This window comes from Bubalus bubalis, chromosome 4 (assembly GCF_019923935.1).
Source record: "Bubalus bubalis isolate 160015118507 breed Murrah chromosome 4, NDDB_SH_1, whole genome shotgun sequence".
Taxonomy (NCBI): domain Eukaryota; kingdom Metazoa; phylum Chordata; class Mammalia; order Artiodactyla; family Bovidae; genus Bubalus; species Bubalus bubalis.
The window spans coordinates 134,653,024-134,678,869 of NC_059160.1; the positions used below are offsets into that span (position 1 = coordinate 134,653,024).

Here is a 25,846-nt window from a genome sequence, read left to right on the forward strand (position 1 = left end):
CTTGAGGTGATTACAGGCTGAGATTTCGGTTTGTTTATGTAGGCTGCCAAGGCATTAGAGCCACCTCAGTCTAATGGCCTCCTTGTTTAATTAATTTAACAATTCCCCGCTTTGGATCATCCACTCCTATGTGAGAGACTGGCCCCAAATGTGCTATTAGCATCACTATAAGTCACTAACAGAGTTAAGTTGCTCTTTCCTCACTGCGAAACTCATAGGTTATGATAAATCTGTGGAAAAACTGTTTTTGCTATTTATCTCATTGTTCATCTTGTTTTGGTTTCACTAAGCACAGTGAGACCATCTGATTTACTGCTGATGGTTATGAACATGCATTTAAGACCTCTGGCAGAACATAGTGCACCATGGAGACTATGATGAAAACTATTAGGAGGATAATACCAAGAGACTGAAGTACACGCCTCAGCCAGGGACCCCATGAACCAAATCAGTTGGTTATCAAATAAATCAAAGAATGTACCCAAAGGGGCATCAACCTCCTCTAGCCAAGTGGTTTGTTTGTTATCTTCTTTTGTATTTGCTACAATATCAGAGGTGTTGATCAATCAGGTTATATTCCACAGCACAGACTATTTCTTGTTCAGTCAGTAAATAACAAGACAATTCTATCCTCTAAAATCACCTTAAAAAGAAAACACAGGGACTTCTGTTATGCAGCTATGGCCTTAGCAGCAATAGCTGCCAGAGTTAAGGTACAATGTCTTCTTGTGCATTAAAATAAAGAAAAAAAAAAAAACAAGTTAGCAAAAAAGGCAAAAGGAAGAAATATTTTACACTGGAGATGAAGACTTTGATCCATGATCTTGGAAGAACTGTCTACCACAGGATGCTGTCTGCTTCTGAGGAGGAATTGTCCTAGTAACTTATATTTAGATTTCCAATCGGTATGCACTTTCAAGTCTGGAGGACCCCTTTTTAATTAGGGAATGTGGACACAAGGCTCAAATCTCTGCCATTTGGCGGGTAGTGAGGAGTATCTGGTAAGGTCACGTCCAAAAAGATTCTGGGGCAGTCTTTATTCTTAGTGATTCCATAAAACAAGGGTGGAAGAATACTGGAAATGTAAGTTTGCAGAGTTGTAACCAGATATATGAGAAAACTAGAATTCAGGATTTAGTTCAGTTTACAGATATACAATAAAACGTTAAAGACAATGAACAAAGCTAGAATCTGATAAACACAAGTTTATGTTATAACATTTTATTTAAACATTCTTTCCTCTACAGTCATCCTCAAATCTATCAAAAATAATCACAGTAAGACTAATCTGTCTGCAAAATAAGCCTAGTCTCATTAAATTTGACCTGATTAATCACTTAAATGTAGCAACTACAGTGATTGACCATATAAACATTTTAAAATCTGCTTTTCTAGGACTTTTCAGAAGGAATCATAGATTGGACTTTTTAAAAAGCCTTCTCAGGCTAAGAAGCCAAGGCAAGAATTCACCATCAGACTCCATCTGAAATACTACAGATCTGGGCAAATTCCTCTCTTTTCATGGTACTCAAAATATTCTGATGTTCATGGGCTTACCAGGAAGTGACTTTCCTTACTTATGGGGTAAGGCTGCTAGGAACCCTCTAAGCAAGGTACCAAGCCAGTTTTTCTAAGGCGCTTTTATTGACTTCATAAAATCAACCTTAGTTCCTCAAAACTATCTGGTCATATCTGACTTTATGCATATTCTCAAATATGACATTCCAGTCAAAAAGCCTTAGTGATATAACCAATGATTCCAATTGTCTCCTGTTACAAGTAGCACGGATTCCTACTGAACTTATGCAAATAACTATAGTGCCATAAAAATAAGAATACTCAATAAGCTTCTGGATTCTGGGGGAATCAAATAGGGAGAAAAGGTAGATGGTTCGGTTTCATTTATAGAAATATACTTTATATATACTTTACAAAATTACTGGAAGTCATATACAGCTTAAGAGAAAAGAAAATGACTTCAGGGCTTGCCTGGTGGCTCAGTGTTATCGCCATTGTCTTGCCTCCACCTGCCCATGCAGGAGACCTGGGTTTGATCCCTGATCCAGGAAGATCTCACATGCCATGGAGCAACTAAACCCATACACCACAACTATTGAGCTCTGCTCCAGAGCTCGGGAGCTGCAACTACTGAGCCCATGTGCTACAGCTACTGAAACTCGAGTGCCCTAAAGTGTGTGCTCCACAACAAGAGAAGACACCCCCATGAGAAGCTCGTGCGCTGCAACTAAAGAGTAGCCCCACTCACTGCAACTAAAGAAAAGCCCACACAGCCATGAAGACCCGCGACATCCATAAATTAATTAATTAAATTAAAAATTGGACGACTCTTAAAAAAAAAAAAAGAAAGTGATTTCATTAAATCCGGAAAACTAGAGAGCTAGAGAGAAGAGATCAAAATGGTAGAGCAGAAGGGTGCTGAGCTCACCTATCCCCCAAGAATGCATTAAAAATAAATCTACATGTGGAAAGAGAGGGCAAGGAAGGAGGTAGGGTGGGTGGCGGCACAGAGACACAGGACTGCAACACAATATTTGAATTTCCAATTTTGTCTTGAAAAAGCAGGTCAATCTCAAGATGGCTGTGTAATCTCCATGGCTACAGGTGACTTGTCAAAAGGCTCCTCTTCTATCTCTTTAGACATAGAGCCCTATGGCCACATGAGACTTTAGCACTGAAATTAATCTCTCATGTTTGGAAGGAAAGAGAGGGCAAATTAACCAATGTGCAAGGCTGAGCAGGTTGAACCTCAGAGGCCAAAGAGCAAATGATGTCAGCAACAGCAACGTTTCTCATCATCCTCTTCCCAGGATCCTGTTCAACACATTATGAGTGTCCTTTACGGGATGGCTTTTGTAACATCCATTTATCAAATACATTGTACTATTAAAAAATATGCATCTACATGCAGAGCAAATTTCAATGTAAACAAACTGGAGACTGGCTGAATGACTCCTGTACAACCAAGGCTGTAAAGAAAGATCAGCATGGTGTCAAGGTAGGAAGGGAAGAGAAGCAATCAGGTTAAGAGCTGTGCCCCTGGCAGGGGACACATAAGAGAAGGTGGATTACATGGGTTTAGAGATCTTCCGCAGGGAGTGAGCAGTTAAAACCACATATCAGGCTCCCAGCCTTGCAGTTCAAAACCAGGAAGACAAGTCACCTTAGCTGTTTTGCAAACCAGTGGGACTAACAAGAAGATTGCTAGAAACCTAGACTCTATTTGTAAAGAGTGCACAAATGCTTGCTTAATCCCAGGTGCAAGGTGGAGGAAGCAGATTGAAACAGCCTGGGACTCAGATCACCCGAGCATGCACACCAGCCAAACCAAGTACCCACTTTAGCCCTCGAGTACTGGCACAGCTCACTAGGATAAAGGGTACCACTGCCAAGGATAGTGTGTAGTTGGGGGACTGGAGCTGGCTTGGACCTGGCACGACCACTGAACAGGGAGAGGGTGATCATTACTGGCATCTGTAGAGGCATCAGGTTGGAGGTGGTCTGGATCTCTGAATAGTGTGCCAGGACTAACCCAGCACACAATAAGGACCACACTGAACACCTACTCTGGACCCCCCAGCTCCAGTGCTGCTCCACAGTGGGCCAAAAATGCCGACATTGGGGTAGGGAGTACACATTCCTTCTAAGAGGGGATGGGAACCACTCAGACCAAACCTAAGTGCTCCATTCCAGGACCCTGAGACTCCCACTCCACCCCCAACACACTGGTGTCAGGAACTGAGCACAGGAGACTCTGGCTCTGACTCTAACCCCTCCATCCCTAGCCTACCTTCCCCAAGGCAACAGCTGCCAGCACATCCTGGGGGGAGACAGGGTGCTTGTTCACCTCAGATCATCTCCCTTAACAAAGCCATTGGGCACAGACTATTTAGGGATGTTCCCACATAGGACACCCCTTCATGACTGGGATAGGTAACTGTTTCACCTTATTTCATAGAGACAGATAAAGTCAGTCAAAGTGAGAAGACAGATGCATTTGTTTCAAATGAAACTGAAAGTGAAGTTGCTCAGTCGTGTCCAACTCTTTGCGACCCCGTGGACTGTAGCCTACCAGGCTCCTCTGTCCATGGGTTTCTCCAGGCAAGAATACTGGAGTGGGTTGCCATTTCCTTCTCCAGGGGATCTTCCCAACCCAGGGATTGAACCCAGGTCTCCTGCACTGCAGGCAGATGCTTTACCCTCTGAACAATGAAAGAACAATTAAAAAAACAAACAACAACAACAACAACAAAAACCTAATGAAAAGGAGATAAGAAGGCAGGGGTAGCAATTCTATGTCAGACAAAATAGACTTTAAAACAAAGTCTATAACTTTATACTATATACTATACTAAACAAAGTATATAATTTTGTTTTATAAAGTATATAAGAAAAAAAAAGGGCCTTATACTAAGGGATTAGTACAAGAATAGTACATCACACTTGTTAACATATATGCACCCAATACAGGAGCACCTAAATATATAAAGCAAACAGTAACAGATACAATGGGAGAAACTGATGATAATACAGTAACAGTAGGGAACTTTAACACCTCCCTTACATCAGTGGACAGACCATCCAGACAGACAATAAGGCAACAGTGGTCTTAAATGATACAGTATACCAGCTGAAATTAATATATATATAGAGAGACAGAGACAGAGAGACTGAGAAACAGAGAGAGAGAGAACATTCCATCCTAAACAGCAGAATAGATATTCTTTTCAAGTACACAAGCAATGTTCTCCAGAATAGATCACAGGCTAGGTCACAAGTTTCAACAAATGTAGAAAGATAGAAATTATAGCAAGCATTTATTTTTTCAAGACACAACAGTATAAAACTAGAAATCAATCACAGAAAGAACAGGAAAAACACAAACACTTGGAGAACAAACACAAAGAACAGAGTACTAAAAAACGAGAGTCAATGAAGAAATCAAAGAGGAAATTAGAAAGATGCCTTGAGACACATGAATATGAACACACAATTTTCTAAAATCTATGGGATACAGCAAAAGCAGTTTTAAGAGAGAAGTTCATCATGATATAGGCCTTCCTCAAGAAACAAGAAAAAGCAAACAGCCTAACCTATCATCTAAAAGAATTAGAAAAAAGAACAAAGGCCAAAGTCAGCAGAAGGAAGGAAACATAAAGGTTAAAAAGGAAATAAGTGAAATAGAGATTAAAAAATAGAAAAAACAATGAAACCAGGAGCTTCTTTTGAAAATGAAATCACTCAGTCATGTCTGACTCTTTGCAACCCCTTGGCCTGAAGCCTACCAGGTTCCACCATTCATGGGATTCTCCAGGCAAGAGTACTGGAGTGGGTTGCCATTGCCTTCTCCAGAGGATCTTCCCACCCCAGGGACCAAACCCAGTTCTCCCTCGTTGCAGGCAGACAGACACTTTACTATCTGGGCCACCAGGGAAGCCAAAAAAATTAATAAACCTTTAGCCAGGCTCATCAAGAGCAAAAGAGAGAGAACTAAAAAATAACAATTGAAGGAAGAGAAATAACAACTGACACCACAGAAACACACACAAAAAAAATCATAAAAGAATACTAAGAACAGTTATATGCCAACAAACTGGACAATCTAGAAGAAATGGGAAATTTTCTAGAAACATACAACTTGCCAAGACTAAATCAGGAAGAAACAGACTTAACAAACTGATCATTGGTAGTGAAAATGAATTTGTAATAAATAAAACTCCCACCAAACAAGTCCTCCATTGTGACTGCTGTAATTCAAGACAATCTTTGGTACAGTTAACCTATTTGTTCAGCCTTATACCAAAATTTGATTCATCTGAGGCCTCACACTGACCCCAGTTCAAGTCAGACACAGTTTGACCTTGCACCCAGGCCAGTTTTTAAGTTGGAACCAATCCAAATCCAGACCCCAGTTCACCTTTAGCTAGTTTCCAGGATCAGTCAAAAAGGAAATGCTCAAATAGTCTGAAAGCTCATATTGCAAAAGCCGTGGACCTACTATCCAAGATCCTAGAGGGTCTTACCCATGACCTCCAGAGACAGTGAGCAAGAATCAAGCAGGTACCCACACCTGTTGCTTATTGCTCCTAGAGACCAACTGGGTCTCCTTTAATTCATTTTTCTGACACCATAACTGCTAAAAGATAAACTGAGGCATATTAAGAGTTTTTGCTCAGTTGTGCCCGACTCTTTGTGACCCCATGGACTGTAGCCTACCAGGCTTCTCCGTCCATGGGATTTTCCAGGCAAGAGTACCGGAGTGGGTTGCCATTTCCTTCTCCAGAGGATCTTCCCCACCCAGGGATCGAACCCGGGTCTCCCACATTGCAGGCAGCTGCTTTACCCTTTGAGCCACCAGGGAAGCCCTTTTAAGAGTTTTTCTGAGCAAAATTTGATTCAAATCAGACAGAGGCAAACCAGAAGTGGTGAAGAACACTCCTAAACATAAATTCTTAAACCTACTTTACAGGAGCCAATTTGAATAGGTTTCCATAACCAAAGAGTCACAAATTTACAAAAACTAAAACCTTCACACTTGCTTAAGTACTGTAGTAACACTTGATTTGACTGCCCAGATTTGTGTAATATTCTTCTCCCTCATAAGCAACACATACTTACATGCAGACACACACACATACGCCCCTATACTATTGCCTTAAGTTTCCAGAATCAATATATCATATGCTAGACTAATAATTTTTACCCCGTTTAGGGAGGCAATACACTAATTGGCTAAAAGTGAAGTCGCTCAGTCATGTCTGACTCTTTGCAATCCCATGGACTGTAGTCTACCAAGCTTCTCTGTCCATGGGATATTCCAGGCAAGAGTACTGGAGTGGGATGTGATTTCCTTCTGCAGGGGATCTTCCTGACCCAGGGATCGAACCCAGGTCTCCTGCATTGCAGGCAGACGCTTTACCCTCTGAGCCACCAGGGAAAGGCCAATTCATTAAAAGGGATCTGCTTATTTGACTAGACCTTTTCCTATCTGTCAAAATAACGAATATACAAAATAGCAACCTATCGATGGAGGGGTAGCTTAGTAGGGTTAAGGGAATTTCAAGACCAGTTGAATTGCCAACCAACCAACCAAAGACCCAGGACAGTGGATGTCCGGTTTTAATTTGTGGATCAAATATTACCACAGTCCACAGAAAAGGCACAGAAGAAAGCGCCATAAAATGTTAGAACCAGATGAAACCTGAGGTCATCTCTTCCACCCAATGCCATGATCCAAAAAGAAAACGGACATGACAGGCATGTCACGAGACTTGTCCTCCAGGACACACCACCATAAGAAGAGGAATCAGCAGCAGAATTCAAGTCCATCTGTTGTTTCCCAGGCTGAAACCCTCCCCATTGCACTTCACAACTCTTGTCAAAACCCAGCTCCATATCACCGTCTCATTTAGCCATTGACAAAATTTTATCAAGATCCCCAAGACCAACATTTTAGAAATAAGGCTTGCTGAAGTAAACATGAGTGTCTTATCTACATGTGTGCATTGGTATTTCAAAAGTAGATGCATGATGCTTCGGAGACTTATCAAGACTAACAGAGCTTCTGTGATGCCATGTTCCCACCCTGATCTTCGCAACTAGGGACACCATCCAGGGTTATCTTCAAGGATTGACTTATGTTTACATCGAGATAAAGGGTAGTGTACAAAATCAGTCATTTCTTTCACAGGGTTTTCACTTCTCTAGCGCTAAGCAGAGCTGCTTCTGTCATATCTTATTTTTAGCTGGCGAGAAAAGGAGATAACGACTGTGAACTTTCTGATTTTCTGATTTCAATCTCCCACTCAGTCTCTGCTGATACATTGAGTGTTCTTGGCTTTTTTCTCTACTTTTCTTTTTTTTTTTACCTCCTTCATTACTCATAGGATGGTGACAATCTCCCACGGCTGCTTCCATTTTCCTGCTTCTCTATCTCCCTCGCACAACATACAAAGAGACGCCCTCTGCAATCACAGGTTTTCCAGCAATCAAGCCCCTAAAAAGTTTTCTGAGTATTTCAGGATACTTTCCAGATGACTCTGTGTGATTCATACTGTTAACTATTTAACATTTCTCATTGTTCCAATCTTCTCTACTTCTTCTCAAAAGAATAACCTTCCAAACTCAGAATAATCTTTCAACCTCTGAGCTATAGCAGCATCAAAACACTCATGATGGATAAACTGCAAAATGTTCAAGTCCTTAGTGTCATTCAAGAATATTTTCAAATCTCTTGAAAAAGTTTAGTTGAATTTGCAACGTTGTACAATAACTGTTCAGAAAGACTGCAAATATTGGCTAAATGCCTTCATTTGGTTAATTTGTGGTGGGTAAGCCTCACTGTGCTCTATTTCTATGGAAGCTGGCACTTGAGAGAAGTCTCAATTAACGCTCAGTCTTCCTAAGGAGCACCAAACCAAGAGCCTGAAGACTAGGCTCCCAGGGTCGGATTTGGTAACCAATTAGCTGTGTGATCTGGGACAAGATACTTAACTGCTCTGGGCTTCAATTTTGTCATTTTCCAAATCATGGGGAATTTTTAAAGTCTCTGACGTTCCTTCCAGCTGTATAATTCTACATGATAGATTCAGAAAAGATTTTAGGATCATAAAGAACATACAAACCATCATTATTCACTGCAATAAATGTTTACTGAGGACTTTTCTAAAGAAGATTATTAGAAAAGAAACTATGAGAGAACAAAGGGCAAGGCAGGAAATGGGCTCTGTTCTCCTACTGTCTTCAATCTGTTGGAGAGGAGGATGGCATAGGACTCATCAGCTGTAATGTCTTGTGTCCCTCCTTCAAAGAGCACTGCAGAGAGGCAGCACTGGCCTGTATCAACGTCAGCCTGATGCCTCTGCTACTGTGTCCCAACCTGAGGCCCGGGTCGGCCTGTGTGGGCTCAAAAGTCAAGGGGTTAAAGCTCCAGTTGGAAATTGTATGACACAGAATAACAAAGTGACATCTCCCTGAAAGATACTCAAGGACTGCATAGGACAGAATGATTAACACACTCGAGAAACTGGCAAAATTTGGAGGGGTGGGAAGAAGAAACTACATTCCTGATCTGAAATTTAGCTGGTCCCTAACTTGTCCCAGAACACAAATAGCCAGGGATGTAAAAGCAATGAAGAGGACTCTGGCCCAAATTAAGAGGAAGAGGAAGAAGGGGCAGAGGAGGAGGAGGAAGGCATCAAGCCTGGAGACATAGAGGACTATGATGGAGGAGTAACCAGTGATCTGGAGCTGCAGGAAGCCGGTGCCTTTGATCCTGATGCCTACAAGAAGTCTGGGGTGGCCTCAACAAGCATGTAACAGGCTCAGTCTCTGTGCTAAAGGCTGTAGATGCTCACTGCCATCAGCTCCATCTGTCCTATGGCATTGACAGCTGATTGTAGTGATCAGTCCTGATAAAGGGGGGAGGAAATACACACTGAATAAACTCAAAGCAGAGCTGGGCAGCAGGGCATGGAATTGCTGAAAGATAAACCCACAGCCCACTCATGGCTGGAATTGCCTTATATGAGCTACTGGGAAATCCTGGCACTGTCTCCTTGTATCACAGAAAACAGGTCAGGGGCCACACAGGGAAGAAATTTCATCTTGCCTGAAATAATTTCACAGCTGCAGTGACTGTCCACAGTGATTTTGGAGTCCAAGAAAATAAAGTCTGTCATTGTTTCCACTTTTTCCCCATCTATTTGCCATGAAGTGATGGGACCAAATGCCATGATCTTAGTTTTTTGAATGCTGAGTATTAAGCCAGCTTTTTCACTCTCCTCTTTCACTGTGATCTAGAGGCTATTTAAGTCACTCTTAGCTTTCTGTCATTAGGGTGGTTTCATCTGCATATCTGAGATTATTGATATTTCTCCCAGCAATCTTGATTCCAGCTTATGCTTCTTCCAGCTCAGCACTTCACATGATGTACTCTGCATATAAGTTCATTTTCCTTAAATTTATTTATTTATTTTTTTGGCTATGCTGTGCAACTTGTGGGATATTAGTTCCTTGGCCAAGGATCAAACCCAGGCCCACAGTAGTAGAAGCTCTGAGCCTTAACCACAGGACCACCAGAGAATTCCCTTTCCTTAACTTTAATAGAGAGAAGGATGAAAGTGGAAGGATATGATTTATTGAAGGGGCTCTGCAGACTTCCCTTATAGCTCAGTCAGTAAAGAATCTGCATGCAAAGTAGGAGACCCAGATTTGATTCCTGGCTTGGGAAGATTCCCTGGAGAAGGAAATGGCAACCTGCTCCAGTATTCTTGCCTGGAGAATCCCACGGACAGAGGAGCCTGGCAGGCTACAGTCCATGGGGTCACAAGAGTCAGACACGACTTAGCAACTAAACCACCACTGCAAACATTAAAAAAAATAACTGTGATTCTGTATGCCTAACCATCCTCAGTGATTTTGGAGCCCAAGAAAATAAAGTGTCACTGTTTCCAGTGTTTCCCCATCTATTTGCCATGAAGTGATGGAACCGGATGCCATGATCTTTGTTTTTTGACTGTTTAGTTTTAAGTCAGCTTTTTCACTCTCCTTTTCCACCTTCATCAAGAGGCTCTTTAGTTCGTCTTTGCTTTTTGCCATAAGAATGGTGTCATCTGCATATGTGAGGTTATTGATATTTTTCCCGACAATCTTGATTCCAGCTTGTGTTCCATCCAACCTGGCATTTCACATGATGTACTCTGCATATAAGTTAAATAAGCAGATGACAATATACAGCCTTGACTATACCTCACAATGGTTGTTGAATATTGATCACCCCAGAAATATCAGGCCACTGAGGAGTGATCATTGCAAGGAGCTAGTTCTCCATGGTCAGAGTTCTCAGAACACTCTAGAGAATGCCCACCATTTCCTCCAGCCACTAAAATGGGTTCTATTCATGAGGAGGGAGAAGGAGGGCTGAGAGAGCAATGTGAAAAACCAAGGCTGATACTGAGATGTTCCTAAGCATTACTTCTTCTCACAGAAAGAAGGACTCACACTAACACCTTCCAAAATGTGTGGTGTGAACAATGCTATGGTTGTTTCTTCAATGACCTGTGTCTAACTGACTTACCCACCTCTTTGCCTCCTGGTCCTTCTCCTTGTGGCCAAACTAACTTGTTCAACTTCACAGACCCACCCCACCCTCCTCCTCACATCCAGCACTTGTCATTCCAGTGACCTCCCCAGCACGGCCACCACCACCCTACACCATGGGCTCCTCTTGCCTGTTACTGACAAAAACAGCCTCCTAATTTCTCTTTCCACTGACACACCTTCAACCCTGACAGTCTACTCTGTGCCACAATCAAAGCAATTTTTTTGTATAATTTTTTTGACAGAGGATCAAACTCAAAGTTGCAAGAACAGTACAAAAACCTTGTATATATCCTTCATCGGCTGCGCCAATTGCTTGCATGTTGTCCCTTCACTCACACCCATTCTCTCTCTCCTACAAGCACATACACGTGTGCATTTTTTCAAAATCATTTAAAAGTAAACTGCATACATCATGGCCCATTAACTAAACTCTTCAGAGTGTGTTTCCTATGACAGAGACATTATCTCATGTAACCGCAGCACAATTACAGGGTGACCATTTTAAAAAGCAAATCTGCTCCTGATGTTCTCTTTTGACCTTCCACTTTTAAGGTAAAGACCAAAATCCTTCATCTGCCCTGCAAGTTAAACATGACCTAGCCCATCTCTTTCTCCAGCTTTTGCCCCTTGTTATTTGCTTTTTACTCTAGCCCAGCTGTTTATCCTCTGGTGGACAGACATCCTCCTTCCCACCTTCAGGATAGGCCTATGCAAGTCTTTCCACATAAGCATATATACACCCATGGTACCCATCTTCTTTCTCCGAGCTAGCGTCTACATAGCCTCTGTAGGTTTCCGTTTCCTCTTCTGCTCACTGAGGTTTGCAATCATTTTCTAAATTGTCTCCACCATCAAATCATGAGCTCCTTAGGACAGACACTTCCCTGCATCTCCCAGATCCCAGAACAGTGCTTGGTACATGGTAGGTTCTCAAATATCTGTGCATGAGTAAACTAACAAGTCTTTCTGGATTACTGAGCGATGATTACTTATTTAATATCATTTCCCATGGACTGCAAACTCATGATTCAGAGATGAGTTTTAGTTAGATATTTATATATCTACTGCTTAGTACATGAGCTGACACATGAAAGGTGTTCAATAAATATTGAGTGAATGAACTGTGGTTATCTGACATAAAGTTAACTGTGGAAATTCTCAAAGTTCAAGTGCACTGAATCTTCAATGAGGACAAAATTATTTCTAAATTCCCCTGTCTTATGTGAATATAACATTTAATTTGTGTTGGTATTTTTCCTGAATACTTGTTAACATCACGTGAAACACTAGGTTCATGGAACACACACTAGGAAATAATATATTAGAGAGGAACCTCTTTATCATTTCTCAACTTCCTACCTACCTTCAGGTCACTGATATGTATTTAGACTGTCTGAAAAACTCAAAAAGCAAACCCACCAGGCTGGTAGGTGATCTTATCCCAGTTTGTGTGAAAGCCTAGAACTAAGAATCAGACCTGGTGAATGTGGAATTTGGCTTCACCTCATTGAGCAGCATATGTCTTGATTCCATTTGTTTATTCTGTTTTGCTGCTTTGCATCATGATAAAGGGGCCCCTACTCTGTATGTGAACAATTTACATACTAATGATGAATAAAGAGTGAAGTATATTCAGCATTCATTTTAATTGCATACTGCTATGAAAATGCATATGTTGAAATCCTAACCCCCAGTATATAGAAGTGGAATCTTTGAGAAGTGATTAGGTAGTAAGGATGGAGTCTTCGTGAATGGGATTAGTGTCCATACAAGAGAGGCTCCAGAGAGATCCTTCTCCCCTCCTGCCATGTGAAGTTACAGATAAAATGTGCCATCCATGAACCAGGAAGAGGGTTCTCACCAGACACTGAATCTGCCAGTGCCTTGATCTTGGACCTCCCAGCCACCAGAACTGTGAGAAATAAATTTCTGTTGTTCATAAACAACCTAGTCTATGGTACTTTGTTATAGCAGCCCATAAGCACTAAGACACATATGTTTGTAACTTTTGAAAAGGATTAGCATTTTGCAGATTTATGGTACAACAAAGATACCATTCAATCTTCCACACGAGACAACTAAAAAAGGTACAAAAGATAAGAAACAATGGTTCTCAAGACATTTAACACTAGGCAACAAAAGACAGTGATCCCAACAATCCCAGTAATAATAATCCGGGGAGAGTTTCCAGTTCACAGAGCAGGGAAGAGAGACTCAAGCAGAGGCTAGCATTATTTATGGGATGGGAAAACTGAATTGAGTCTGAGAAGATCACAGCAGTACAGTTTGTTAAGTCCCGTGAAAAACAGGAGAAAGATACACAAAGAGAGAATTCTGAATACTTGAAGAGGGTTGCCCTTAAGTATTCATTGAGTACTGACCAGTGCATGAAATGTGGAAAATTATCTGAAGCCAGAGGAAAAAACTATCCAAATGGATGAGAGGGAATAATCTCTTGCATTCAAATAGGACCAGGAATGGTGACTGTTCACAGCCGCCAGAGTAGAAAAGCTTCAAAATCCACAGGTGCATTGGGCAATGCACTAAAAAAGTATAGGTTACTTCAGTCATGAAAAAATTAACCCTAGAATAAATGCTGCTCTGGTTCCAGTCAAATGTCTCAAAGAGCAATACCTAAAAGGACTGAACTGTTTTCAACTAACTTAACTAAATTCTAGCATCTGTAAAATTCACAATATGTGAATCCAATTTAAAAAAAGTCAGGCTTGCAAAGAAGAAAGAAAATATGATACAGAATCAGGAGAAAACTCCATCAAAAAAAAAAGGAACCCACAAGCGACCAATGATAAAATAAGCAGATAGGGACATTAAAACTGTGATTAGAACTACATGCATATATTTAAGAAGCTAAAGGAAACACTGAACAGATAAAGACATACAAAATCTAAACTGAACTTCTAGTGGTGAAAACTACAGTATCTGAGATGAAAAATACACTGGATAGAACTAAAAACTAGACATTGTGGGGGGAAAAAGAAAAAAATAAAGACAGCAATATAAACTATCCAAAATAAAGCACATAACCAAAAAAATCACTAAAAGATAAACAGAGGATCTGTGAACTGTGGGAGAGTTCAAAGCCACATAATACATGTGTCATTGAAGTCCCAAAGGAGGAAAGAGAACAGAAAAATAATATTTAAAGAAATATTGGGCTGAAATTTCCCCAAATTTGACAAAAACTATAAACCCAAAGATTCAAGAAGCTCAATCAAGTCCAAGCAAATAAAACATGAAGGAAACTGCAACAAGGCATATCAGGAGCAAATTACTTAAAACTATAAATACTTGTATCCTAAAAAAAACATGATTCAAAACAACCCATGAGACAAAGAAGAAATAAAAAGAAATTATGAGCTATTATAAGCAGAATTAAAATGAAATCAACATGTCAAAATTTGTGAGATGCAAATAAATCCGTACTTAGGAAACTTACAGTATTAAATGCCTGTATTAGAAAAGATGTTTTCAAATAAAAAACTTCAGCTTCCACCTTTAAAAAACAGCAGCAGAAGAGCAAATAAAACTCAGAAGAAATAAAGATGAAAACAGAAATGAATGAAATACAAAACAATCACAATAAAGAAATTTAATTAAACCAAAACATTGGTATCTGAGAAGACTAATAAAACTGACAAATGTCTAGCCAAAGTGATCAGGAAAAAAGTAGAAAAGACACAAATTACCAATATCAGAAAGAAGAAAGGTGATATCACTTCAGATTCTATAGATACTAAAGGAATGATAAGTAAATAATATGAATAGCTTTATGTCTATAAAACTAACAACTTAGATAAAACTGATGAGTTCCTTTAAAGGCAAGTTACCAAAGGTGACCCAAGAAGAATTAGATTATGCAGTGATGTATGTCAATTATATTTTAATAAAACTAGAAAAAATAATGTGGAAAAAATTAGATTACCTAAAGTGTCCTATATCCATTAAATACATTGAATTTGCAGTTATAAAACATTCTAATAAGAAAACTATAGGCCCAGAGAACTTCACTGGTAAATTCCCCCAAAGGAAGAGATAATACCAATTTTACACAAACTCTTCCAGAAAAATCACAGAGGAGGGAACACTTCTCAACTCATTCTATAAGGACACTCTGATACCAAACCAAAGACATTACAAGAAAGAAAACTACAGACCAGTATCTTTCATGAACACAGATTGCAAAAATTCTTTTTAAAAGTTGTTATTCAGTCAGACTCAGTCGGGTCTGACTCTTTGCGACCCCATGGACTGCAGCACGTCAGGCTTCCCTGTCCATCACCAACTCCCGGAGCTTGATCAAACTCCTGTCCATTGCATCAGTGATGCCATACAACCATCTCCTCTTCTGTCATCCCCTTCTCCTCCTGCCTTCAATCTTTCCCAGCATCAGAGTCTTTTCTAATGAGTCGCCTCTTGGGACCAGGTGTGCAAAGTATTGGAGCTTCAGCTTCAGCATCAGTCCTTCCAATGAATATTCAGGACTGATTTCCTTTAGAATTGCCTGGTTTGATCCCCTTGCAGTCCAAGGGACTCTCAAGAGTCTTCTCCAACACCACAGTTCAAAAGCATCAATTATTTGGCATTCACCCTTCTTTATGGCCCAAACCTCACATCCATACATGACTACTGGAAAAACCATAGCTTTGACTAGACGGATCTTTGTCGGCAAAGTAATGTCTCTGCTTTGTAACGTGCTGTCTAGGTTGGTCATAGCTTTTCTTCCAAGAAGCAAGCATCTTTTAATTTTATGGCTGCAGTCACCATCTTCAGTGACTTTGGAGCTCAAGAAAATAAAGTCTGTCACTGTTTCCATTGTTTCCCCATCTATTTTTCATGAAGCGATGGGACCAGATGCTATGATCTTAGTTTTTTTAATGTTGAGTTTTAAGCCAGCTCTTTCATCTTCATCAAGGGGCTCTTTAGTTCCTCTTTGCTTTCTGCCATAAGGATGGTATCATCTACATATCTAAGGTTATTTTAAAGGTTAGCAAACTAAACTCAGAAATATATTAAAAGAATTATATATCATAATTATGGGGTGTCAATGTAAGTTTTGAAAAATCGATGAAAATCACAATGCAAAGTCTAAAAAGATGAAAAACCATATGATGACTCAACATAAGCCCAAAAACCTTTGACAAAACCCAATATCCATTCTTCATTAAAACATTCAACAAACTAGAGATAAAAAAGAGTTTCTTCAGCCTGAAAAGGGGAGCATTTTTGATATCCCTACAACTAACATCACACTTAACAGTCAAAGAGTGAATGCTTTCCCCAAAAAATCCAAAACAAGGCAAAAGTGTTCACTCTCCTTGCTTCTATTCAACACTGTACTGGAGATCCCTACTAACACAATGAGGCAAGAAAAAGCATACAAGACAGCCAAATTGAAAATGAAGAAAGGTCATTTCCTTGATTCACTGACATATGTTGTCCATATAGAAAAAGTTGGTGGAACCTACAAAAAATGCAGTGGCACCAGTGAGGGAATTTAGAAAGATTCCAAGATTCAAGGCAATGTAGAAATATCAACTATATTTCTATACACTAGAAATAAACTAAAATAAAAAATTTACATAGAAATTTACAATAGTATAAAAAATGTGCAATACTCAAGAATAAATCTGAGAAAGGATGTTCAGGATGTTATCCTAAAAACTACAAAATATCACCAAAATAAATTAAAAGCACCTTAAATAAACTGAGAAATGTAACGATCTATAGGGACAGAAAATAGATCAGTGGTAGGTGGGGGAAGCAGGTAGGAGTAGAAGAAAGGAGTTACCAAGGGGCAAAAGGAAACTTTGGGAGATAATGCTTATGTTTATTATCTTGAGGCTGTGCTAGTTTCACAGGTGTAACATTTGTTCACACTGATCAAATTTTACATATTTAACTATGTCATTCATTATAATGTCAATTATGCTGCAATAAAGCTATTTTTTAAAGATCAATTCAGAATATACCAGTAACTCAGACTGACTATGTGTAGAAATTAGGAAAGTCTCGTATGGTACTTAGAATTAAGTTAGGATGCTCCTAACACTGTACCTGGAAATATACACTCACACAGGTTATTTTTCTTTTGCATTCATTTCTCTTATTTCATTTCTACGTTCAGTCTGATTTCTCAATCTTAAATTAAATAATGGAACAGAGACAGTTAAATAAGGACAAAGAAAGAGAGGGATTATTTATTCTGAAGCAGAATCTCAGCATTATTCTGTTAAGAATGTTGTATACAGAGCATTATTTAGTCAGAGGGGAATGATCATCTGTCATCTGTTCTCTATCCTCTCAAAGGAAAAGAGACCAGATTTCACAAAGGTGAAGTATAACAAAAAAAACTGCATTAAAATGATGGGCTTTTGTGCAGAGGTGGATGTCCATGAGAGCGATTAATTTACAAGCACAAAACACACGGTTTCGATGGAGAGCAAAGGAACAGACAATGGGACTCATCTGTTTGTTCCCAGCTCCTGGATCTTACTTCTTACATGTTTTATAGCCCTGGTTCCAAGTGTAGGTTTAACACATCTTTTCACATTAGCCAATGAACTCAACCTGAGTACGCTGTCTTTTTAATTATAATTTGTATTTGCCAAGGCAGACAACTCAACTTCTAGATAATGCTCACTTGGAAAATTACTCAGGGTAAACCCTAATCCATTTGTTGGCTGATACCACATTTCATGACCAGAAACAATTTCCTGGGCGAGGGTGAAATGGACAGGTGCGGTGCTGTGGCCGCACTTTCCCACTGGTTACTAGGGATGGGATGGGAAGATAGGGGACTCTAGAGATTTCAGCCTCCCTTTCTGGGGATTCCTGTTACATCCGACAGAGTAAGACATATCCTCAATAACCACGCTTGCCTGTCTAGAACATTCCTTAAAACTCTCTACTAAAGAGGTCTTCGATTTTTTTCCTGAAACAATATATCACTGTGTGACATTTATGTTTTATTCACGTGGCTCATTATCCGAGCCCTCATCCCCTGTGTGATCACATTAACCAACACTGTCCTCATGCTCTCAGTGATAATCTCATCTCCCATTAAGTCTGGATCATGACAGTCCCTAGTTCATTACTCTCTCCTCTTTGAAGCTACAGCTTATGACATTTTAAAACCCCACCACAAATTTCCTCCAATCTATCGATTTTCTGAAGATCCACCTGATGGTGTAAAGGAAAGACACTGAATTGGGAATCCAAAGCTATGGCTGCCACAGGCTCAGCAAAGCCCTGTGTCACAAAAGAGGAAGAATCACCTTAGTCATTCATCCCTGCATATGCAAATATCCATATGCAGAGAGACTTGGGGGAAAAAACAGACCCATGAGCCTCAACTGCACTGCTTCCTCTTTTTGTTCCTAAATCCTGCCTGCTCCTGTTAGCAGATTCAAAAGCAGATTTAGGCTTTTGCCAAAAACAGCAACTATAAGAATAAGCAAGATCAGCAATCAACTAGCTGTACTTATCGAGTAGAGTCTGATAGAGGAACATTATCAGAATGGGTTAAACTGACCCCCAGCTTCCTCTCTGGAAGAGTAGCCAGTTGTTTAGAGAAGCGCTGATTATCCAGAAAATTTTGTACAACAGAGCCTTAGGAATCACCATGGGGCTTGACAAGACTAAGAACAATTCTACTTCTGTTTGAGAAACATTTGACAGGAACCGATGTCCTCACCCCATAACCTGATGGCAGGAAATTCAGAAGATTGAGAACGTGAGGTATCCAGGTAACAACTTGTCCAGGTACATCAGCAAACATCAGTGCTTCTCAATGACCTACCATGTTCCCTAGAATGGTAGGAAGGAACCTTTTTAGTCACAGGGACTATGGATTACTGAAAAGACAACAGAACAGTGGCTCTGGTCCTAACTGGAAAGAGAGAGGATAGGAGGCACTGTGACAGGCTTGTTCCTTTCTGCCCAAGCATGGAGTCCTTTCAGGTTTTTCCTCAATTTTATTACCATCAAAGGTGGGAAACTAAAATGGAACTCACTCCTCTCTTCCTTTTCTTACTGAATCCTAAAGGAGGAGGACACCAGATGAAAGGTGTTTTATGAATGGGACCTATGCTTGATTGGGTTAATAACACGGACCTACATTTCAAAAGAAAACCCAGCCGCAAGCTTTCATGGGCATTTTTATCGTAGGAGTTTGGGACTTTTGTAAAGAGCAGTTGATGGGGCTCTGGGGTGGGTGGAAGACTTCAACAAAAGTGAAGCATGGAAGCTGCTAAGGACTGCTGTTAGGGCTCCTGCTAAAGATGGCAGAAGTAGAAGAGGAAAGAGGGGCACCCAAACCCCTATCCTTCTTCCCCTTTTTTACCAAATGCTACTGGAACAGCTACCACCAAATCACCCACCAAACTCCCCTAAACCAACCCTGGAGTGAAGCAGTAAGCAGAGCACAGATAGCATATGGGAGCTGCAGCCAATATGAAAGAGAAATGAAACGGTGGTCCCACCCTTAATAAAAGACGCAGTTTAAGGTAGGTAGGAGTAGTCAGAGACGGCATCCCTGGATTCTGGGCCTACAAAGCGATAGTAATTCTTGGTTCCTTAAATCTTTAGCCATAAAAATCAATGAGTTTGGATCTTCTATTTGCTGATATTCAGCCTACTTAGGTTTACATGATACTAACAAGAAATAAGTCAAAAGCATTCAAGAAACATTTAGGACTAAGCAGGCTTAGGCTCTGGCAGAAATAAATGTTTCGAGTTTAAGAAACAAAGACCTGGTTGGCCAGCTGCCTGCCTCATGTCTTCAAAGAAGCCTAAACTTTCTGAACTGGTGATCTTCAAACAGCAGGGTGCACAGAAGTCATCTGAACAGTTTGCTTCCCTCTGTTTCAGGCATGTTCATAGATGCTAACTGAAGTATTGTTAAGAGATCTGCTTTAAAATACTCATCAAAAATCCCCATGTGTGTCACCTCCATCTTGACATCTATTGATTTTCTTCTCTCATTCACATTAAGATTCTCCTGGTTCTTGGCACGAGTGATTTTTTTAAAACTGTATTTTGGACATTCTGAGTATTATATAAGTCTTAAGACTCTAGACCTTACTTAAATGTTTTGCTTTAGCTGACCTACACTGAGACTGGGCTGATGGTGGCAGGAAGGCACTCTCTCTCTTCCTCTTTACCACTGGAAGGAGGTAAAAGTCCAGACTCCCTCAGTGAATACCACCAGCTGTAGTTCCATGGATGGCCTCCACTGAACAATGCAGGGGGTGGAGGGTATAGAGAATGCTGCCTCATCACTACAGGACGGGGTAGGAATACAGGCTCCCTCCCTGGCTTCCACAAACACCACTTCAGCATTGGGGGATGAGGGGCAAGAGTGCACACCCATTAGTCCAGCCCAGCGGGCGGAAGTCTAGGTCCTCTACCCAGAATGCTCAATATTTTCCACAATGTAAGGGCGTGACATGGTTTCTTCCCTGCTGTCTCCCTAGAGGAGGGCATCCATTGTCAAAAGTTCTTGTCAGGCTGCACACTTCCCAGTCCTTTAACAACAGAGAGAGCAGACTTTTCCTGGGATTTTGTTTGTACTCAGTGAAGTTCCTAGCTTTGGGGCTTTTCGAGAAAGAAGTCTGGCATACATAAGAGGGAAAAAGAAAACCCAGAGAACTCATTGTCATGTCATTCCTTGAATCCTGGGGTCCCTAAACAGTCCACCCTCTTCTCTCTACCTTTCAGAGAAGGAACTAGAAACCAGATTTTCTGATTTCGGGCTTAATTTTAACCTACTGCTGCTGCTAAATCACTCAGTCGTGTCCGACTCTGTGTGACCCCATAGACGGCAGCCCACAGGCTCCCCCGTCCCTGGGATTCTCCAGGCAAGAACACTGGAGTGGGTTGCCATTTCCTTCTCCAATGCATGAAAGTGAAAAGTGAAAGTGAAGTCGCTCAGTCGTGTCCGACTCTAGTGACCCATGGACTGCAGCCTACCAGGCTCCTCCGTCCATGGGATTTTCCAGGCAAGAGTACTAAAACTCTGCAATTTTTCCGTATTTACTTGTAGCTCCAACACTCCAAATTTTCCTTTGGGTCAGTGGTTCTCAATCTGGTTCCACACTGAAGTTATATGGAGAGCTTTTTAAAAATGCTGATTCCCAAGCTCCTTCTCCTCTGAGAGATTTCCATCTCTGTCCTACATTAAGGCATCAGCATTTCACTTCATCTCTCCAGGTGATCGTAATGTGCAGCTAAGGATGAGAACCACTTTTTTTGTGTCTAATTTCTACCCTCAAATGAGTAACTGTAATAGCTCTCTTTTAAGGAAAAATCCAGAGGATTTTGCTAAGAGCAACAAGGGGAAACAGCTGGAGGTAAAATACTGTCTTCTCAGCCCCCGTGTTGCTGAGCCTTTGTCACCATTGTGTGATGATAAGCTGTCGCTGCTGGTGGAGTCTCTAAAGCATTCAAAAGGTTCAGAAGATATTAATATTAAAATAAGATATCGGGACAAAGGAGTTATAATGAATTGGTCACTGCATTTGTTACAATGTGAGTTTGCAGCTGGCCATCAAAGGGGTGGCAGCAGCCAGGGCTCGAGTGCCCTGGCATCTTCCAATTTTGTTACTATGTGGATATTTCCACTGAAATGCCCAAATTAACATTTTTAAGTTAACAAAAACAAGAACACAGTGACTATCAGGAGCACAATACTGACCCCAAGTGGAAGGAAACCTAAATGACACTTAATGTCCCAGCAGAGATGAGAGCCACAAGCTCTGATAGAAAAGAAACACCATGTTCAAGACAAACCTGCTCTGCTTTAAAGATGCTTGGGAAAAACAAGTACATTGAGTTCTTTATCTGTAATGGGTTTTGATATAAAAGATAGTGGTGATTCATGAAAGAACATTTGCCTTCTGATAAATGTCTTATTAAATCATCACACACATAAAATTCCAACTATCAGAGTAGATGGTTTAAGGTCACTAATCTGAAGTTTAGGTTGTAATTTGAATTTTTTCTGAAAAACAAATTCTGAGAAATCTCAATAATGTGCTCAAAATGGAAATAAATTTTTTAATCAAAATATCTCAAAGGGGACTTCCCTAAGGTCCAGTGGTTAAGAGTTTAAGCTTCCGATGCAGGGGCATAGGTTCCCTGGTCGGGAAACTAGAATCTCACTTGCTGCACGATGCAGCCAAAACTGGATAAGATAGATAGCTCAAAGAAAAGTACTGCAACTGGCTACTCAAAAATCTGAAACTCATTTCTGGGTTCAGTGTTTATGAGTAGAGGCAGAAGGGCAGAAAATATAAGTACTCTAAAGGGGAAGGTAGACTCAGCTGTTCAGGCAAATATTGAAGATTTCAAGTCTTGTCTTCTCTATCCTTCATTGATCACTCAAATGTGTTCACTGACCCTTCTGTGTTAAGAGGGAGGTGGAAATGGTAGGATATTGGAAAGTGATTACATAAGCTTTTAAAATCACTCCGAAAGCTGTCTCTCCACATCAGATTCAGCCCAGCCTATTGCTTAGTGCCCATTCCTTGGGAAATACTCTATCGTCAATAAACTCTCTCCAAGTTCTTTTGACCAAAAGCCCCAATTTCTTACTTAGGGCTCCCCGAGTGCACAATCTGGAGGGACGTGGGGCAGATCTCAGCTATAACGGACTCTACAAATGCAGAGGATACCTACCAGCATATGTGCAGGGACAGGAAGGAATATCGGGTAGAACAGGCATGATCCAGGCCCTTAATGAGAAAAGGTCGTTGCTCTGAGTCTCTTTCTCATCCAGCAGCTAGATACGCTCATCAGTCTGGATTCTAAAAGTAACACATTATGGGAAAAAAACAGGGCAAGGCTTCCTACAAAATATGAAACTAAAATAGAAACTGGACTTGGAAAATATTATCTCTTCTCACATTCTGCCAAGGCCTTGCTCCAGACTGAGTATGAGTCTCTGGGGACCTACACCAGCCAAGTTTTCTTGATGATAAGAATCACCTGCATCCTTGTTAATGCAGAAATTCCCAGGCCCCCACAACCGACCCCAGACCCACGGAACCAGAATCTCCAGGGACTGGGAATCTGTATGCCTCACATCGCCCTGGCCAGTCTACAGTGGGAGATAGACATTTACTAGACAATTATACAAATATCAACCAAAAGAAAACAAGAAGATATGTGGGCACCTTACTTTAAGAAGTCCAGGAAGGCTCCCCAGAAAAGTGTCTTTTGAACAGTTCCTTGAAGATAAACAAGAGTTCATCAGAAATGGTGGAGAAGGGAGGACATAGATATTCCTGGCATACAAGGCAAAAAAAAAAAAAAAAAAGTGCAAAAGTTCAAGGGAGCATATAGTAAAAGCAGAAACATGTATGTCAAATGTTGGAAAACAAGGTAATATATTTTAAATATCATGGGGGCAGGAGGCCATACACAGGGTAATAAAAATTTAGAGGCAGAACAGGAATTAGGAAAGTATGAGGGCGTAGGTTTGAAGGACTCAAAAGAATTTCCATCAGAGACTTCAGCCTTCTCAGCAGAAGGAATGAACAAGTAGAGACAGACAAATGAACCCCAGGACTGTTCATGAGACTGATGCTCAGAGCATGTGAAAAAGAATACTGGGCTTTGAGTATCACGTTAAAGGATTTTTTTTCTCTCTCCTGCTGACACACCACCTTGCTACTCCGTTTCTGGCCTAGCCTTTGGACTCGTCTTGCCTATGATCCATATTCCTACTTAAACTCTTCTCATTCCCCATCAGTCTGTGGTTCTTCCAATACATTTTATAATCATCTGAAAACATTCAGTTATGACAGAACTCTCGCCAGCCACCCTCAGTTTCCCAGGAAATCAGAAATTATAGACTCTATAGGTACTTGAGCACCGGTATATGGAAGCAGTGGTAAACATGGCGTTTGCTGGTTACTTTCCATGGTTCCTTGTAATTAACTCAGCTTAAATTAACTATGATTTTATTTTCAAATTAGTGTTTTCAAAGGAAAATGTATTAGATTGAGGCATTTCATTTGGAAAACCATAATGTTCTCATTACCATTTCAATGTCCATTTGGTTATTAAAAGTGATCCTTCACGCTCACGGGCAGCAGCCCTGAATCAAGGCCAATTTGAGAGAGGAGAGCATTCTTCAGGCCGCTAGGTTTCAGCTGCTAACCTCATCTAACCTCATCACAGTGAAGCTTTATCTTCTCAGAGGCTGGGCCAGTCATGCAGATGCTCTCCGCGGCGTGGTGTCGCTTGCAATAGCTCTTAGGATTTAAACGGGTCTCTTGCTGTGGTTTAATTTCAATGGAATGAATGACTATTGGCTTGAAACTCTTATCTCTCTGGCTCTTGTATTTCAAGAACAGACGTGTTCAGGAAAAAGGGGTTTGGTTTGGGCACATGTAGGGAGTCTTAGGACCTAGAACGTATTCAACAACCGAAGTGGGTCTTGGGACCCACGGCTCCCTGTGTCCCTCTCCTGGCCATCTGCTCTGTCTCATGCTGTCGGTCTCTCTCTGGGTTTCCCTCCACCCTCCTCAGCTCCCTCACATCTCAGCCTTGCCTGGAGCCCACCCTGGACACGACCGTCTTCACAATCCTCCTGCTGTTCCAACTCCCACTTAAAGGTCCCACTGTCCTGTCTTCTAGGTACAAATTCTGGAGAGAGAGTATATCATTGACTCAGCTCATCCTATTGAACCGAAGAAGCCAACACCAGGCTCAGGGAACAGTCAAAGGACTGAATTTAGCCATGAGCTCCACACCTGCACTGCACAGCCCAAGAGGCCTAGAGCAAGGTCCTCTAAACCACTGGTCTGTCTGGGCTTAACTCTTTAATTGCTAGATTGCGGGAAGCTGAGTGGAGAGAGGGTTAAGATAGGTCAGTTGAAGGGCACCAGGCAGACTCAGGAAAGTCATGATTTCGAATGGATACAGAAATATCTCAATGTTTCAATAACCAGTAGGGCTAGACTGGTACATACTGCTATAAATTCGGAATCCCTTCGAGTGGGGAGAAACAGAGATGTGAGAAACACAATATGGCCACCTTAGCAGGTGGCCTGGGTTTAACAGGCATTTAAAATTAAGGCCGTCCAATACTTACATACTGATATGTATTTGAAAGTTATGAACCTTGAGGACAGTAAGCACTTAAGTGTTTACTTCTTACTCAGCTCTCCAAAGAACAAGCCATGCTTTCCAGCACAGAGGAGAGCTAGTCCATGGTTCAGCGCTGTCAGCTGACTGGTGAGCAAGGGCTCCCCTGGGCCCCAGTCTTGGCTTTACACATATCTGACAATGGGGCTTTGGACAAGGCCTTAGTTTCCTCAACTTTAAAACAATGAGTTTTGTGGAATAAACTCTGCAGTCTTTTTCCCATTTCAGAATCCTCTTGGGATTAAGATTTGCGAGGAGAGGTACAAGCAGGACCAACCTCAGGAGGGGGAGGGAAAGGTAGGAAACTAACTTTACTGGAAGAAATTCAGCACAGTGATGAAGAACACAGGCTCTGGGATCAAATCCAGACTCGGCCAACTGTAGTCTGTGTCACCGTGGACAGACAACTCAGTCTCCTGGCCTCCACTTTTCTCAGAAAAATGGAAATAATAATTAGACTTCACAGAATTATAATAAAGAATAAATGAGAAGAGCCATGTAAAGTGTTTAAATTTTTGCCTACCACATAGCCATCAATAAATTTTAGCCAATA

General features: G+C 41.0%; 1 long non-coding RNA gene across 1 annotated transcript in view; it reads right to left on the reverse strand.

Annotated features, from left to right (window-relative positions):
• LOC123327554 overlaps positions 1–22,940 on the reverse strand; it is a 147,223-nt gene extending 124,283 nt beyond the window's left edge. The window contains exon 1 of the long non-coding RNA XR_006641003.1: positions 22,819–22,940. This is a non-coding gene — a long non-coding RNA (uncharacterized LOC123327554). The remainder of the gene's footprint in view (positions 1–22,818) is intronic.
• Between the last annotated feature and the right edge of the window lie 2,906 nt (positions 22,941–25,846).